A 16,879-nucleotide genomic window follows, 5' to 3' on the forward strand; every position below is an offset into this window, starting at 1 on the left:
GATTTTTTGAGGCCATAGATTAGGCGGACGACGGTGTTTTGGATGAGTCTCAGTCGTTTGATGGTTTTCTTGTAGGAGCCCAAATATATGATATTACAGTAATCCAGGGTGCTTAAGATTAGGGATTGGACCAGTAGTCTGAAGGAGGGGAAGTCAAAGTAATATTTGATGGTACGGAGTTTCCAGAGGGTGTAAAGCACAGTTACTTACCGTAACAGGTGTTATCCAGGGACAGCAGGCAGATATTCTTAACGTATGGGTGACGTCACCGACGGAGCCCCGGTACGGACCTTTTTAACTAGAAAGTTCTAGTTGGCCGCACCGCGCATGCGCGAGTGCCTTCCCGCCCGACGGAGGAGTGCGTGGTCTCCAGTTAAGATAAGCCAGCTAAGAAGCCAACCCGGGGAGGTGGGTGGGTCGTAAGAATATCTGCCTGCTGTCCCTGGATAACACCTGTTACGGTAAGTAACTGTGCTTTATCCCAGGACAAGCAGGCAGCATATTCTTAACGTATGGGTGACCTCCAAGCTAACAGAGAGGGAGGAGGGATGGTTGGCCGTTAGGAAAATAAATTCTGTAACACAGATTGACCAAAGTGTCCATCCCGTCTGGAGAAGGTATCCAGACAGTAGTGAGTAGTGAATGTGTGAACTGAAGACCAAGTGGCCGCCTTGCAGATTTCCTCAATAGGCGTGGAACGGAGGAAAGCCACAGAAGCAGCCATAGCTCTGACCCTGTGGGCCGTGACAGCTCCTTCCAGTGATAGGCCGGCCCGAGCATAACAGAACGCAATACAGGCAGCAAGCCAATTGGAAAGCGTTCGTTTAGAGACAGGACGACCCAGACGGTTGGGATCGAAGGTCAGAAAAAGCTGAGGAGAGGAGCGGTGAGCCCTGGTACGGTCAAGGTAGTATGCAAGGGCACGCATACAATCCAGCGTGTGTAACGCCTGTTCCCCAGGATGAGAATGGGGTTTTGGGAAGAAGACAGGCAGCACAATGGACTGGTTGAGGTGAAAGGCTGAAACCACCTTGGGGAGGAATTTAGGATGGGTACGCAGAACCACCTTGTCATGGTGAAAAACAGTGAACGGTGGATCGGCGACCAGTGCATGCAGCTCACTGACCCTCCTGGCAGAGGTGATGGCAATGAGGAAAAGCACCTTCCATGTGAGAAGTTTGAGCGAAGTAGTAGCAAGAGGCTCAAAAGGAGGTTTCATGAGGGCTGATAAAACCACATTGAGGTCCCAGACGACAGGAGGAGGCTGTAGAGGTGGTTTGATATTGAAGAGGCCTCTCATGAACCGGGAAACCAGGGGATGAGCCGTGAGAGGTTTTCCGAGGATAGGCTCATGAAAAGCAGTGATGGCACTGAGGTGGACTCTGATTGAGGTAGACTTGAGGCCAGCATTGGACAGAGAGAGCAAATAGTCCAGTACGGTCTCCACCGCCAATGAGGTGGGATTGTGATGATGCAGGAGGCACCAAGAGGAAAACCGGGTCCACTTCTGATGGTAACATTGGAGCGTGGTGGGTTTCCTGGAGGCATCCAAAATGCGACGGACAGGCTGGGACAGATTCTCTGGAGAGGTCAGCCCGAGAGAAACCAAGCTGTCAGGTGGAGGGAAGACAGATTGGGATGCAGTAGAGACTGATGCCGCTGCGTAAGTAGAGTAGGAAACACAGGAAGAGGAATGGGCTCCCTGGAGCTGAGCTGAAACAGGAGGGAGAACCAGTGCTGTCGGGGCCACCGGGGGGCGATGAGAATCATGGTGGCCCTGTCCTTACGGAGTTTGAACAAGGTCCGCAACATCAGAGGTAGTGGAGGAAAGGCATAGAGGAACCGATCCGTCCAGTCGAGCAGGAATGCATCCGGGGCCAGGCGATGCGGAGAGAAGAGTCTGGAACAGAACTGGGGCAGCTGGTGGTTGTGAGGAGCTGCAAAGAGGTCCACCTGCAGGGTGCCCCAGCGAGCAAAGATGGAGTGGAGAGTGGGAGGGTCCAGGGTCCACTCGTGAGGTTGAAGGATGCGGCTGAGATGGTCGGCCATGGAGTTCTGTTCGCCCTGGATATAGACAGCCTTGAGGTAAAGATTGTGGGCCGTGGCCCAGGTCCAGATACGGAGGGCCTCCTGACACAGGAGACGAGATCCGGTGCCGCCTTGCTTGTTTATGTAGTACATGGCGACTTGGTTGTCCGTGCACAGGAGAAGAACCTGAGGGTAGAGAAGGTGCTGGAAGGCCTTGAGAGCATAAAACATGGCTCTGAGCTCCAGGAAATTGATGTGATGTTGACGCTCCTGAGGGGTCCAGAGTCCCTGGGTGCGGAGATCTCCTATGTGAGCCCCCCATGCATAGGGGGAGGCATCTGTGGTGATGATCATGGAATGAGGGGGTGGATGAAAGAGGAGGCCCCTGGAAAGATTTGAGGAGTTCAACCACCATTGAAGAGATTGCTGAAGAGACGATGTCACAGAGATGGGATGAGAAAGAAGATCCGTGGTCTGTGACCATTGGTTGGAAAGGGTCCATTGAGGTATCCTGAGGTGGAGTCGCGCCAGAGGAATCACATGGACTGTCGAAGCCATGTGGCCCAGAAGGACCATCATCTGGTGAGCAGGGATGGATGGATGAAGGAGCACCTGCCGACAGAGGTGAAGCAGGGTCCGGTGCCGGTCGGCAGGAAGGAACGCCCTCATCTGATTGGTATCGAGAACTGCTCCGATGAACTGAAGGCGCTGCGTGGGAAGCAGATGCGACTTGGGATAATTGATCTCGAACCCCAAGAGATGGAGGAAAGAGATGGTGTGATGAGTGGCTTGCAGCACAAGTGGAGATGTAGTTGCTTTCACCAACCAATCGTCCAAGTAGGGGAACACTTGTAGGTTGTGGGACCTGAGACAGGCCGCTACCACAATCAGGCATTTGGTGAACACCCTGGGTGATGATGCGAGACCAAAGGGCAGTACTTTGTACTGATAGTGGTGATTCTGTATCTGGAATCGGAGGTAGCGACGTGAAGCCTGATGGATTGGAATGTGAGTGTAGGCCTCCTTGAGGTCCAGGGAACATAGCCAGTCATGTTGAGATAGAAGAGGATAAAGCGTGGCAAGGGAGAGCATTCTGAACTTTTCCTTGACCAAACACTTGTTGAGGTTCCTGAGGTCTAGGATGGGACGAAGATCTCCCGTTTTCTTGGGTACCAGGAAGTAGCGGGAGTAAAATCCCTGACCTCTTTGGTCTGGAGGAACTTCTTCGATGGCATTGAGGAGGAGGAGGGATTGGACCTCCCTGAGGAGGAGTGGAGTTTGGGAGGAGTGAGAAGCAGAGTCTACGGGAGGATGGTCTACAGGAAGAGTCTGGAACCTTAGTGAGTATCCGTGACGGATGATGTTGAGAACCCACAGGTCTGATGTGATGGCCTCCCAGCGTTGGAGAAAGATGGTGAGGCGGCCTCCGATAGGTTGAGGAAGAGGCATCGACGGTTGGAGACTGGCTATGCCCTGGAGAAAGGAGTCAAAAGGGCTGAGGAGGTTTAGTCTGAGGGAGAGGCTTGGTCGCCTGGTGAGACTGAGAGCGAGCCTGAGTGTGCTGTTGTTGGCGAGGCCGACGGGATTGCTGTTGAGGAGGATTAAGTGGCCTAGCAGAGAAGCGACGTTGGTAAGAGGACTGAGGTCTGTATGGTCGCGCAGGTGGAGTCTTCTTTTTAGGCTTAATGAGGGTGTCCCATCTGGTCTCATGAGCCGAAAGTTTTTGTGTTGTGGTATCTAGAGACTCCCCAAAAAGTTCATCACCAAGGCAGGGTGCGTTGGCGAGACGGTCTTGGTGGTTCACATCAAGATCAGACACCCTCAGCCAGGCAAGGCGTCGCATGGCTACCGCCAGTGCAGAAGCTCGGGAAGTGAGCTCGAAGGAATCATAAATCGAGTGCACCATGAATTTTCTGAGCTGAAGGAGGGTGGAAATCTGTTGCTGGAAGAGCGGGACCTTACGCTCAGGTACATATTTTTGCAGAGCAGAAAGTTGTTGGACCAGGTGTTTCATATAAAATGAAAAATGAAAGGTGTAGTTGTTGGCCCTGTTAGCCAGCATGGCATTCTGGTACAGGCGCTTTCCAAATTTGTCCATTGTTTTCCCCTCTCTGCCAGGAGGGGTGGAGGCATAAACACTGGAACCCTGAGATTTTTTGAGAGTGGACTCTACGAGGAGGCTCTCATGGGGTAATTGGGGTTTATCAAATCCCGGAATAGGGATGACCCGGTATAAACTGTCCAGTTTTCTAGGGGCACCTGGAACAGTAAGGGGATTTTCCAAATTTTTATAAAATGTTTCCCGTAGGATATCATGTACGGGCAGTTTGAGAAATTCCTTGGGAGGTTGGTCGAAGTCCAAGGCTTCTAAAAAGGCCTGGGACTTCTTCGAGTCGGACTCAAGTGGTATGGAGAGAGCCGCAGACATCTCCCGAAGGAATTTCGTGAAGGAGGATTGCTCGGGCTTGGAGGTGGATTCAGCCATGGAGGGTTCCTCATCTGTAGAAGAGGCATCCTCCTCGGTACCGAGTGGGGATTGCTCCCATAAGTCTGGGTCCCTGATAGCCAGCTCAGTATGGCGGGTTTTAGAAAGGGACTTGCCAGATCGCATGGATACGGTGCCGGGAGATGAAGACCGGCGTCGATCCCTGTCCCGGGAGGAATGGTGCGGATCCCGGTCCCGAGACGACCGGCGTCGATCTTGGGCCCGGGAGGGGTCCTCTGCAGAGCAAGTCTGAAGTGCAGGCTGGGCAGATAAGACCGGCATGGAAGTGTCCATCGGTACCGAGGGGGTGGACACTGGTGGAGTGGTGCGAGGCTCGGGCCGGACCGGTACCGGAAGGAGCGGTGCCAGTAGGGTCGGAAGGAGCTGTTGGAGTTGCTGTTGTAGCTGCTCCTGGAGTTTGTCCTGGAGGATGGCCGAGATGCGGTCCTCCAATGGGGGCACCGGTACCGTTTTAGATTTCTTCGGTACCATAGGTGCTGCTCGACGCTCCGGCGATGAGGAGGCCGATGACGAGGCACTCACCGAGATCGGAGCGGAGCGTTTACGGGATCGGCGGGACGCCGGAAGGTCCGGGGTCACCGCTGTAACTGGAGGGCGCTCAAGGGAAGTGGAAGGCTTCTTAGCCGGCTTACCTGGCGCTATCGACCCCGAAGGAGGATCAGGCGGTGTCGATGTGGTCGGTGCCGATTTAGGCGGTGCCGTCGACGTCGGGGCCTGATCCATGGTAGAACCGGTGCCGAAAAGAATATTTTGCTGTATTTGCCGGTTCTTAAGAGTGCGTTTCTTAAGAGTAGCACAGCGGGTGCAGGTGTCAGCCCGATGCTCTGGACCCAAACACTGAAGGCACCAGTTGTGTGGGTCAGTTAGAGAGATCGGGCGTGCACACCGCTGGCACTTCTTGAAGCCCGGTTGAGGGGGCATGAAGGGAAACACAGCCTCCGCGAAATCAAACCCGGAGGCTTGGATGATTACAACAGGCCCCGCCGGGGCCGGCTGCAAAAAACAAAGAAAAAAAGACACGAGTTTTTTTTTTTTTAGAAAATTAAGTCGAAAGACAAAAAATAGAACAAAAAGGGATCAAAAAATCGCGAGCGGGAAGGCAAAAATAGAGTTTTCAACGGCCGTTGAAAAGCACATGCGTCTTCTTCGCTCCGCGGAAACGAAGAAACTGGAGACCACGCACTCCTCCGTCGGGCGGGAAGGCACTCGCGCATGTGCGGTGCGGCCAACTAGAACTTTCTAGTTAAAAAGGTCCGTACCGGGGCTCCGTCGGTGACGTCACCCATACGTTAAGAATATGCTGCCTGCTTGTCCTGGGATAAAAGCATTTTTTTGGACCTGAGCATTGGTGTGGTCCACGAAAGTCAAGCAGCGGTATAGGATGACTCCAAGGATTTTGATGGTGGGGTTGATAGGGTAAGTTAGACCGTTGAGTTGTAGGGTGGTGGTTGTTAATTTGTGGTTAGGACTTGCAAGGAAGAGTTTAGTCTTTTCTGGATTTAGTTTTAGTTTGAACCGGGTGGTCCAGTGTTCAACCATGGTGAGTATTGAAGAGATGTGCTGTTCTGTTTCTTGTGACAGTGAGGAGATGAGGATGACAATTGTAATGTCATCTGCATAAATGTAGGATTTTAGGTTTCATGCAGATAACATGTGTCCCAGTGAAGCCATGTAGATATTGAATAGGGAGGGAGATAGGGGGGAGCTTTGTGGAACTCCACAGGGGTTGGACCAGGTATGGAGTAGGTTCCCTCGTTGTGGACTTGGTAGGTGGGGTTTTTTAGGAAGCCTTTGAGCCATGTTAGTACCGGTCCCATAATGCCTATAGAATCGAGGCAACTAAGCAGGATGTCATGGTCTACCAGGTCAAAGGCACTACTGAGGTCGAACTGGAGTAGCAGAGTGCTGTTTTCCTGGGAGAATAGTTGGAGGAGGTAGTCGGTTAGTGACGCTAGGATGGTTTCCGTGCTGTAGTTAGTGCGGAATCCAGACTGGGAGTCATGAAGGATGTCGAACTTCTCGAGGTATGACATGAGATCCCAGTTGACAAGGCCTTCCATGATTTTGAGGAAGAGGGGTATGTTGGCAATTGGTCTGTAGTTGGTGGCTGTGGAGCGTGGTTCTTTGGGGTTTTTGATAGTTGGAGATATGAGGATGTGGCCGAGTTCCAGCGGGAAGTAGCCGGTGAACAGGCAGAGAGTGAACCAGTTGAAGAGCTCCACTTTGAAGGGGGAGGAGCTATTTTCATGATGGAGGGTGGGCAGTTATCTAGTAGGCAGTTGGATTTGGAATATTTAGAGTATAACTCAAGAAATAGGTTCCAGTCTGGGTTTTCAAAACGATTCCAAGTCATGTCGGCAGTTGAACCTTCATTGTTTGAGGTAGGTAGGTTGGTTGGTGGACTGGTGTTTGTTGTTGCAAGTGAGGTTTTTAAGTTATGAATTTTTTTGGCGCAGTAGTTGGCTAGGTTTATAGGGGAGGGTGGAAGATCTGTGAGGGAGCTTTTGTATGAGTTAATGTCAAATAATGAGTTGACTAGTCTGAAGAGTTTATTGCTGTTCAGGGATGGGGTATTGATTGATTGGGCGTAATATTTGGAGCGTTTTTCTTTGATCATTCTTTTGTATTCAATAACTTTTATGCGCCAAGAGTATCTGTCAGTGTCTGTGCCGGACTTGCACCAAATTCTTTCTAGTTTGCGCATTTCTTGTTTCAGAGCTAGATGGTTTGCGTCAAACCAGTTGGCAGATGAGCGGTGTTTTTTCTTGCAGGGTTTCAGTGGAGCCAAGTCGTTTAGAACCTGGGTGCTGAAGTTATTCCAAGTTGGGATGAAGTTGGGGTTTGGGTCTGTGATGGGTGTTGGGTTATAATGGGACCAGAATTCTTCAGGGTTTAGTTGGCCTCTAGTCCATATTGTTTTTTCTTTATGGGTAGTTCTTGGTGGCCTTTGGTTTTGTTTTTTGAGCCAGTGTAAGTTAAAGTTGCATCGGAGGTGATCTGACCAAGGGGTGGTGATCCAGGATTCGTCTTTAAGGCTTATGCTGGGGGAAGCAGAGGTATTGGGAAGGAATTAGATCAGGTCTAGGTGATGTCATTTAGTATGTGTTTTGGTTGGGGGTGGTTTAGAGAATCCTAGGGATGTTAGGAAGGAGAAGAGGTCAGAAACATTGGAATTCTCTGCTTGCTCCAGGTGTAGATTTATATCGCCAGCGAGAAGGGCATGGGTGCCAGCAGTGGAGTTTGCGAGGAGGAATTCGTAGAGATCTTCTTTAGCTTGGTTCCATTTGTTAGGGGGGGGGGGTGTAGAATACTGTAATGGTCAGGTTATCTTTACAGTCTGCTTTGGATAATTTGCAGGAGAGGATTTCCAGGTCATTGGTCATTTTGGAGTCTAGAGTTTGGAATTGGAAGTGGTCCCAGAGGATTATAGCTATGCCGCCTCCTCTCCTGGTATGTCTTGATAGCGGGATGATTTTGTAGTTTATAGGAAGTAGATCTCCAATGATGGTGTCTTGATCGGAAATTAACCATGTTTTGGTTAAGAGAAGTATGTCGAGGTGGGTTTCTTCTAGCCAATCTTTAATCAGTTGGGCTTTGTTTCTAACCGAGCGAATGTTCAGATAGGCACCACTAATTGTGTGGTGCTCTGTGGGGCTTATGGGCTGTGTGATTGGTAGGCTTTTTAGGAGTCGGTTTCTTTTGTGTGATGGTCTGGGGAAGTGTCGGGAAGTATTGACCACGGGGATAGGGAAGAGGCCTGTTTCCTTGTAGTCATGGAGGGTACGGGGGGAAAGAGTGGTTTGCCTGGTTTGGTGATTCTGTTCCAGGTGGAGTAGATGGGGATGGGTTCGAATGCTAAGGCTCTGGGGATCTATTTCCTTGAGCTAAGAAGATAGAGGAGGAGGAGGGCTAGCAGTTTTCTTGTGAAGTTGGACATGGTGCTCCTTATTGAATTGGTGAGAGAGTGGGGCGTGAGGTGGGAAGGATAAGGGAGATGAGGGGGCTGGTTGAGAGAATTGGGGGAGGATGGGACTGGCTAGGTTATGGAATAGCCAGGAGATAGAAGATCAGGTATACAGGAGTTAGGATTGATCTGGTAGAGGATAATACTGGCGTGTGTTGGGTTGGTCAGATAAGACAGAGTATGTGGTGTCCAGGTTGGCTTGTAGCATGCAGTTGTTAAGGTATGCAGGAGGGCAGAGTCATGCAGGTACTTAGTAGTTGAGTCGGTCCGAGCTGTTGGTAGGACATGCAAGAGGATAGAGTCATGCAATTACTTAACTGTTGAGTCGGTCCGGATTGCTGGTGGGATGTCCTGGTCTAGATTGAAATAGTTGAAGCTTGTTGTTTGCAGGGGGTTCCCTCGATTGCTGGGAAAGTCTTGAAGGACCGGTTCTGGAAGCTGGATAGGAGGCGATTTTGTGCTCCGCTCAGTCACTTCGCAAAGGCGCGCACTACGGCACGCACCTTTGCCGTGCGCCTTAGCCGGAGCGCCAAACGGATGTGCGCCGTTGAGCAGCCAAAGTTTAGTTCTCCCGGCAGGCAGGGGCTGGGGGGCAGAGCAAACTCACACGCCCGGCTCAGCAGTAAGAAAGGCGTCGGGTGAGGCGGCTGGGGCTGGAATCAAGGCAGGCAGCTGCCGAAGAAAAGTTCTCCCGGCAGGCAGGCAGGCTCTGAGTTGCGGGGCAAAGGCTGCAACGGCTGCAAGATGGCTCCTCCAGAATTGAGCAGCCGAAGTTAGTTCTCCCGGCAGACAGGGGCTGGGGGGCGGAGCAAGCTCACACGCCCGGCCCAGCAGTAAGAAAGGCGTTGGGTGAGGTGGCTGGGGCTGGAATCAAGGGAGGCAGCTGCCGAAGAAAAGTTCTCCCGGCAGCAGGCAGGCTCTGAGTCGCGGGGCAAAGGCAGCAATGGCTGCAAGATGGCTCCTCCAGAGTTGAGCAGCCGAAGTTTAGTTCTCCCGGCAGACAGGGGCTGGGGGGCAGAGCAAGCTCACACGCCCGGCCCAGCAGTAAGAAAGGCATCGGGTGAGGCGGCTGAGGCTGGAATCAAGGCAGGCAGCTGCTGAAGAAAAGTTCTCCCGGCAGGCAGGCAGGCTCTGAGTTGCGGGGCAAAGGCAGCAACGGCTGCAAGATGGCTCCTCCAGAGTTGAGCAGCCAAAGTTTAGTTCTCCCGGCAGGCAGGGGCTGGGGGGCGGAGCAAGTTCACACGCCCGGCCCAGCAGTAAGAAAGGCGTCGGGTGAGGCGGCTGGGGCTGGAATCAAGGCAGGCAGCTGCCGAAGAAAAGTTCTCCCGGCAGGCAGGCAGGCTCTGAGTCGCGGGGCAAAGGCAGCAACGGCTGCAAGAGGTATGGGCTCCCTGGAACCGAGTTGAAGCAGAAGGGGGAACCAATGTTGTCTGGGCCACCATGGAGCAATGAGAATCATGGTGGCTGCTTCTTGCTTCAGCTTGAATAGAGATCTCAACTTGAGAAGGATTGGAGGAAATGCATATAGAAACAGGCCCATCTAATCCAGGAGAAAGGCATCTGCTTCCAGACGGAGAGGAGAGTGAAGACTGGAGCACAACTGGGGCAACTGGTGATTGTGAGGAGCCACAAACAAGTCCACTTGTGGGGTGCCCCATTGAGCAAAGATGGACTGGAGAGTTACAGAGTTAAGAGTACATTCGTGAGGCTGAAGGATTCTAATGAGGTTTTCTGCTAGGGAATTCTTCTCCCCTTGAATGTCTACAGCCTTTAAGAAAAGGTTGCGAGCTGTCCCCCAAGTCCAGATTTTCTGGGCTTCCTGACACAACAGGAGAGAACCCATGTTTCCTTGCTTGTTTATATAGTACATTGCTACTTGATTGTGCAAAGGAGGAGGACTTGAGGGCAGAGAAGATGATGAAAGGTCTTGAGGGCATGAAACATTGCTCTGATTTCCAGAAAACTGTTGTGAAATTTCCTTTCGTTGGCGATCCAAAGACCCCGAGTCTGAAGACCGTCCATATGAGCCCCCCCAGGCATAAGCGGATGTGTCCATCATGATGACTTTGTGATGAGGGGGCAAATGAAAAAGGAGATCTCTGGAGAGATTGGAAGAGGTCATCCACCATCGAAGTGACTGCAGAAGTGATGAGGTCACAGATATATGTTGTGAGAAACAATCTGTCACTTGAGATGATTGAGAAGCAAGGGTCCACTGAGGAGTGCGAAGGTGTAGTCTTGCCAGTGGTGTCACATGGACAGTGGAAGCCATGTGGCCTAGAAGAACCATCATGTGCCTAGCAGAGATGGATTGAAGAGAAAGCAATTGCTGACAAAGGTGGATGAGAGCCTGAAGATGGTCTTGAGGAAGAAATGGTCTCATGAGAGTGGTGTCTAGGATTGTCCCAATGAACTGCAAACATTGAGTTGGAAGATGTGATTTGGGGAAGTTGACTTCAAATCCTAGAACCTGAAGAAAAGAAATGGTCTGAGATGTTGCTTGGACCACTTCCTGAGATGGTCCATCCTTGATCAACCAGTCATCCAGGTAAGGGAAGACTTGGAGGCCGTGGGAATGGAGAGATGCGGCCACTACAATATGGCACTTCATGAAGTCTCTGGAAGAAAATGCCAGGACTGGTAATGACATCGATTGATTTGAAAACGGAAGTATTTCCTGGAAGCCGCATGAATTGGAATATGTGTGTAGGCTTCCTTGAGATCCAGAGAGCATAGCTAGTCATTCTGATTGAGGAGAGGATAAAGCAGGGTGAGGGATAGCATCCTGAATTTCTCCTTGACTAGAAATTTGTTAAAAGCTCTGAGATCCAGGATGGGTCTCAGTCCTCCAGTCTTCTTGGGAACTAAGAAGTAATGGGAATAGAATCCCTGCTTCTGCTGATTAAGGGGAACTTCCTCGATGGTATTCAGCAGGAGAAGGGATTGAACTTCTTGCAGAAGAAGGGAGGACTGTGCAGGGTCCAAAATAGATTCGTTTGGAGGATGGTCTGGTGGCAGAGTGTGAAAATTGAGAGTGCAATCCTGATGAATGATGGAGAGGACCCAAAGGCCTGATGTTATGAGCTCCCAGTAAGCAATAAAGAACTAGAGACGATCTCCGATGGGCTGAGGCAAAGTCTGCAGAATGGTAGCATTGGCTATGCTCTGAAGAAACATGTCAAAAAGGCAGTGTAGGCTTTTGGGGGGCAGCCTGTTGCTTTTGCTGTTGACGTGGTTGTTTCTGTCTATGCCTCCTGGGTTGAGGTGGAGCAGGGGATGCAGTTTTTGCAGCAAACCTCTGATATGAAAAAGCCGGTCTGAAGGGATGAGAAGGTGGAGGCTTCTTTTTGGGCTTAACCAGAGTGTCCCATCGGGTCTCATGAGCAGACAACTTCTGGGTAGCCATGTCCATGGAGGCACCATAAAGCTCGTCCCCCAGACAAGGTGCATTGGCTAACCTGTCTTGATGGTTGACTTCTAGTTCAGAAGCTCGGGGATACTGCTGCTAGCTGCAAAGCTTAGAGATTTCTAGTTACAAGACCAGAGGAGGTGGTCTTCAACTGGTAGTGCTTTGGGATCCCCACCAGCAAGGGAGGTGGCTAATTTTAGGAGATTCTGGGCCCAGGACCAGCGCAGGATTACCGTATTTTCACGTAGATAACGCGCACCCGTGTAAAACATGCACACGGGAATAGCGCGTGGAAAACACAAATTTATGTACAGAAATTTTTATATATCGCGCACACCCGTATACCGCGCATGCTGCCCGACTCTCCTTTTGCCCGCCCGACTCTCCTCTGGCCACCCCGACTCTCCTCTCCCCCTTGAAGTCCTGTCCCCACCCTGAAAGCCTGATGCCCCCCCCTCCGACGTCCGATTCACCCCCCGCTGGACCGCTCGCACCCCCACCCCGAAGGACCGCTCAAACGCACTCCCACCCGCACCCCCACCATGAAGGACCGCTCGCACCCCCACAGCCTCCCGACCCCCCCCCATCATGTAGAAGCTCCTACCGGTGTCCTGCTGCTTCCTCTTCCGGCGGTTCGCCCTTTCTCTAACGTCAATCCCTCTTGCCCCGCCGACTCCCCGACTCCCCGACACGATTGGGGCAAGAGGGAGTTCAAGACCTCTTGCCCCAGCCAACCGCAGCACCCCCGACACGATCGGGGTAAAAGGGAGCCCAAGCCCTCTTGCCCCGCCGACTCCCCAACTCCCCGACAATATCGGGCCAGGAGGGAGCCCAAACCCTCCTGGCCACGGCGACCCCTACCCACACCCCGCACTACATTACGGCAGGAGGGATCCCAGGCCCTCCTGCCCTCGACGCAAACCCCCCTCCCCCCAACGACCGCCCCCCCAAATAACCTCCGACCGCCCCCCCAGCCGACCCGCGACCCGCCTGGCCGACCCCCACGACACCCCCACCCCCTTCCCCGTACCTTTGTGTAGTTGGCCAGACTGACGGGAGCCAAACCCGCCTGTCCGGCAGGCAGCCAACGACGGAATGAGGCCGGATTGGCCCATCCGTCCCAAAGCTCTGCCTATTGGTGGGGCCTAAGGCACCTGGGCCAATCAGAATAGGCCCAGGAGCCTTAGGTCCCTCCTGGGGGCGGGGCCTGAGGCACGTGGGCCCAACCCGACCATGTGCGCAAGGCCCCGCCCCCAGGAGGGACCTAAGGCTCCCGTGCCTATTCTGATTGGCCCAGGCACCTTAGGCTCCACCAGTAGGCGGAGCTTTGGGACGGATGGGCCAATCCGGCCTCATTCCGTCGTTGGCTGCCTGCCGGACAGGCGGGTTTGGCTCCCGTCTGTCCGGCCAACTACACAAAGGTACGGGGAAGGGGGGTGGGGGTGTCGTGGGGGTCGGCCAGGGGGGTCGCGGGTCGGCTGGGGGGTGCGGTCGGAGGTTCTTTGGGGGGGCGGTCGTTGGGGGGAGGGGGGTTTGCGTTGAGGGCAGGAGGGCCTGGGATCCCTCCTGCCCGTAATGTAGTGCAGGGTGGGGGTAGGGGGGTCGCCGTGGCCAGGAGGGTTTGGGCTCCCTCCTGGCCCGATATTGTCGGGGAGTTGGGGAGTCGGCGGGGCAAGAAGGCTTGGGCTCCCTTTTGCCCCTATCGTGTCGGGGGTGCCGCCGTTGGCAGGGGCAAGAGGGCTTGAGCTCCCTCTTGCCCCGATCGTGTCGGGGGTGCCGCGGTTGACTGGGGCAAGAGAGCTTGAGCTCCCTCTTGCCCCGATCGTGTCGGGGAGTCGGCGGGGCAAGAGGGCTTGACGTTAGAGAAAGGGCGAACCGCCGGAAGAGGAAGCAGCAGGACACCGGTAGGAGCTTCTACATGATGGGGGGGGGGTGCGGGTGGGAGTGCGTGCGAGCGGTCCTTCGGGGTGGGGGTGTGTCGCGGGAGGGAACTATGTAAAAAAAATTTTATATAGCGCGCTCATGCGTATACCGCGCAAGGCTATGCACGGTTTGTAAAAACACGTATAACGCGCGCGTTATATGCGTGAAAATACGGTAACCAATAGTCCAAGTAGACACGTGCCTAGGGCCCAAAATGGTCAAAGGGGCCCGATGAAGGAGGGCATCAACATTGTTTTTTCCAAATGGCAATGGGCCCTCCAGCATCGATTGGCAACACGCCCCTCCCCCCCGATCAGCAACGCGGCCCCCCCTAATCGACGGAAAGTAAGACAAGCAAGCAACACAGGTAAGAAAGGAAACGGGTACTGTAATTTTGGAAGCGGTGCTGCTTGCCCAAAGCTTCCCTCTGACGCAGCTTCCTTTTCTGCCTGGGCGCATGGTGGGATGGGGCGGGGCAGGGGCCCAGTGTACTTGGGTGCCTAGGGGCCCTCGACGAATTAATCCTGCCCTGCCGAGGACCCCTATGTGTCCAGTACTGGTTTTCTTTCTCTTGCTGAGTTTAATTTCTTGGGGTTTCCAGTTCTATATTTGGTAAAGGTCTGTATTTTGTGTGTGAAGAAGCTATTTAAAGTTGTTTTTATATGTGGTAGTAATGGCAGGAGAGGAGATTAGAGGGAGGAGGCAAGGAAGAGAAAGGATCAACAGTCCCCTCCTTATTTTCTGCCCTGTTACACAGGGGGATAGGAGGGAGGGATGGAAAGCTGTTATACGAGGGGGGGGGGGGGAGAGGAATAAAAAATCAAATAGGCAGGAGACTCTGGTGAGCAAGTTAACAGAAAACAAACAGAAACCAGAGCCTGGGACCAATCTGGGGAGGATGGGTTATAAAAATAAACAAATAAAATTACTAAAAATATTTTTTTTAATGGGGAGGGGGTGGTTAATAAAAATGATCGGTCCCGGGTATCACATACCCTAGGTATGCCACTGGTCATAAATGACAGGCTTGATATTCAAAAGCACTTAAGTGAAGCTTTAACTAATCTGGGTTGCAAAGTGGATGAACTTTGGCTGTATAAGTTGACATCTGTTTAATTTTAGACAGATAAATAGGATACAAAATAGACCAATATATTTGACAATTCAATAGCCACGGCATGGCACTACTAGTAGGGGTCTTTTTTCTAAGCCTTGGTATAGTCTGCAGTTACTGCAGTTTAATAGGGAACTTAATAGGGCAGTCTTGCTTGGTCTGTGTCTGTACATGGCCGTTTAGTTGAGGATGGGCTGGGGAGGGCTTCAAAGGATGGGAGGGTGTAGATGGGCTGGAGTGAGCTTTGACGGATACTTCAGTAGTTGGAACCCAAGCACAGTACCGGGTAGAGCTTGTCCAGAAATAGCTAAGAAGAAATTTTTTTTATTTTTTAAATTGAATCAGGTTGGGCACACTGGATGGACCATTTGGGTCTTTATCTGCCGTTATCTACTATGTTACTATGTTTTTACCATGCAGTAGCTACAGATTTAACATGGTTACCATTGGGGGTATTCCCAGCATTTCAAGATATAAATGCTATGATAATTTCCACATAGTGCAGAATATTGTGCTTGGAGTTAGCACAGAAGCACTTAGCAAATCCTATCTATCTATTTATTTATTTCTAAAATTTCTAAACTGCCTATAACTAAGTGGTTAACAATTAAAACATTCACAGTAGTTCATAGACAATGCATTTACAAAATGCATTCAAATTACATTGCAATTGCATAATAATTTAATCCACTTAAGCTCAATTAATTTACACGTTAACCATCCCCACTAAATAAAGTGCAACGATCACAGTTCAGGATTTTTATTAAATATGCCTACCAACATAATTTCAGAGAAAAGCCTCTACAAACAATTGTGTTTTCAACATCTTTCTAAACTGTAAACGGTCTTTGGAGGCATAAGTGGTCCTGTCCTAATTGCAAAAGTAGCAATTAGTGCGTGTTATTTGCAAAACATCTTCCACACCCATTCTGCACCCATGACACTCCCTCCCCAATAAAAGTACTTAATGAGTGGTTTACTGTGTGTTAACATAGTTATACACTAGCAGTTACCGTGTGGTAATTCATGCATTCATGCAGCCTATTAAAAGGCTCCCTTAATTTGGATAATGTCCTCTCTGACACAACTTGAATGGTCACCATCGTTTGCGCTCACACTTTCCAACTTTTTATGCTATGACTCATTTACTACAGAATACTGCTTGAGTTTCTTGCCCTTCAGTCTTGTGTACACTAAACTGCTAGCATATAATTCTATGCTAAGATTTGCTGTAAGATCCACAAAAGCAGTGTTTATTAAATGCAGAAGAGAAAACGAGTATCAGGTGAAATGAAACTGCAAATGGAAGGACAGAATACACACTGTCATACATTTGGTAGGAATCTATTAGGTTTTCAGGATATCCACAATGAATATTCATAACAGAGATTTTACATGTATTGTCTCCAATACATGTAAATCTCTCTCATGAATATTTATTAACAATTTCCTGAAAATCTGACTGACTGGGGGTCCCCAGGACAGATTTGAGAACCATTGTAATAGAATAGAATACAGGAAAAACACCAACATTTTGCTGCACATACTGTATACACAGTCAAAAAGACTAAGGGCCTCTTCTATCAAGCTGCGCTGAATGGCCCACGCTGCTCCCGACGCTCATAGAGTTCCTATGAGCGTCGGGAGCAGTGTGGGCCATTCAGCATGGCTCTCTGCACTAAAAACTGCTAAGGCAGTTTGATAGAAGAGGCCCTAAATGTAAAAGATATGTAAATGCACCACACCATGATGTTTAGTATTGTAAAACCATCACAGAAACGCTAACTCTGTATTGCAACAACTTTGCAGAAGCTCAAGTATTGTAACACCTTGTAAACCGCTTTGAATTGACTCACCCAGTCATCAGTAGCGGTGTAGAAGCTTTCAATAAACATAAACATAATCATATATAATAAAGGGACATTTATATACCTT

The 16,879-nt window shown here is 51.0% G+C and overlaps 1 protein-coding gene across 2 annotated transcripts in view; it reads right to left on the reverse strand.

Moving 5' to 3' along the window:
• The window catches only part of SPAG17 (sperm associated antigen 17), a 742,651-nt gene that overhangs the window by 12,230 nt on the left and 713,542 nt on the right, over nt 1-16,879 (reverse strand). The window lies entirely within an intron of this gene.

Source organism: Geotrypetes seraphini, chromosome 4 (genome assembly GCF_902459505.1).
Source record: "Geotrypetes seraphini chromosome 4, aGeoSer1.1, whole genome shotgun sequence".
In the NCBI taxonomy this organism is placed as follows: Eukaryota; Metazoa; Chordata; class Amphibia; order Gymnophiona; family Dermophiidae; genus Geotrypetes; species Geotrypetes seraphini.